Source organism: Vicugna pacos, chromosome 30, assembly GCF_048564905.1.
Source record: "Vicugna pacos chromosome 30, VicPac4, whole genome shotgun sequence".
Lineage (NCBI taxonomy): Eukaryota > Metazoa > Chordata > Mammalia > Artiodactyla > Camelidae > Vicugna > Vicugna pacos.
This window is the reverse complement of record NC_133016.1, coordinates 18,302,506-18,303,599: the sequence shown is the minus strand read 5'-3', so window position 1 is coordinate 18,303,599 and position 1,094 is coordinate 18,302,506. Positions and strand designations below refer to the sequence as shown.

The following is a 1,094-nucleotide window of genomic DNA, read 5'->3' as shown; positions in this document are numbered from 1 at the left end:
GGGGCCTCACACCAGGCCCCAAACAGTAACCTTAAGCAACTAGACCCGGGAAGGTCCTGCGCGGCTGATACGCGGGCGCGCGGGCGGCGAAGCCTTTGGGCGGAGCCCCGCCCCTCAAAGCCGGCTTCCTGCCTCTGCATTGGTCCGGGCGCCCGTCAGTCTCCGCCCATGGGGCCGCGCCGGCAGTGCTCCCCGCTGCCTCGCAGCTCTACGCGGATTTACTGCCTATCTCGGCGGGTGTCCAGCCGCCCCGGCCAGTCCGAGCCTGAGCTGGCGCCGGCTGCGGGAAGCCTCGAGAAGGAGAGGGCCGGACGCGGCCAGAGCTGAGCATCGTCCGGGTGGGCTGCGAGGCCGCAGCCTCTCCGCAGGCAGCACCACCTGTCGCGGGGCGAGACGTCGGGTAAGGCTCCGCACGGCTCGCAGCTGCGGGCGGCCTGGCGCGGCGGGGCCCGGGCGGGAGTTCCGGGATGGGCGCGGGCGCCGGCCTCCTCACGCCCAGTTCGGGGAGCCGAGCGCGGACCCGCCGCAGGCTTCCGCGCGTGCGGCTGGCAGGGTCCCCGCTTGGCGATGGGAGGGCGGGGTGGAGGGAAGGGGCTCGCCCAGTCTCGGGTGCGAGCGTGGGGAGAGGTCGGGTCTCGGCGACCGCCTACTGACCATCGGCAGCTCTTTCCTGGCTCCCGGTTTGGGGACGCGACTTCCCGGTCGAGACTCGCTGGTCGCAGGGCGCCCCCCTTCCCGCCCCATGGTAAGGCCCCGTGGCCTCCGTAACGGAGCATCTCTTCTACCCTTCATTTCTGCGCCTTTTCGAAACCGCTTTATCAATAGGTATCTTTTTATGCAGGGATGAATTAATGACAGGAGCTAGGTATTTTGTTTGTGTGTGTAGTGACCGCTCCTTGCTTTAAAGGAAGTTTGTTGCAGGCTAGAAAGTTCTACGATTGGGACGGTTCTGTCCATTCTTATGAAATGACATCTGTGGACCAGAATTGGCAGGTGTTTCTTTGACGCTGGTGTTAACCATTTCTGCTTGTGTGGTGTTACATTGAGGTCCTGGATTTGACTTTCTTGGTTCCAAAGATAATTCTAGAAAATTT

At 63.8% G+C, this 1,094-nt stretch overlaps 1 protein-coding gene across 1 annotated transcript in view; it reads left to right on the top strand.

Annotated features, from left to right (window-relative positions):
- Positions 1-158: 158 nt before the first annotated feature.
- Positions 159-1,094, top strand: part of ME2 (malic enzyme 2) — a 47,369-nt gene continuing 46,433 nt past the window's right edge. The window contains exon 1 of the mRNA XM_006205775.3: positions 159-400. The gene's annotated coding sequence lies outside the window, so the exon portion shown is untranslated. The remainder of the gene's footprint in view (positions 401-1,094) is intronic.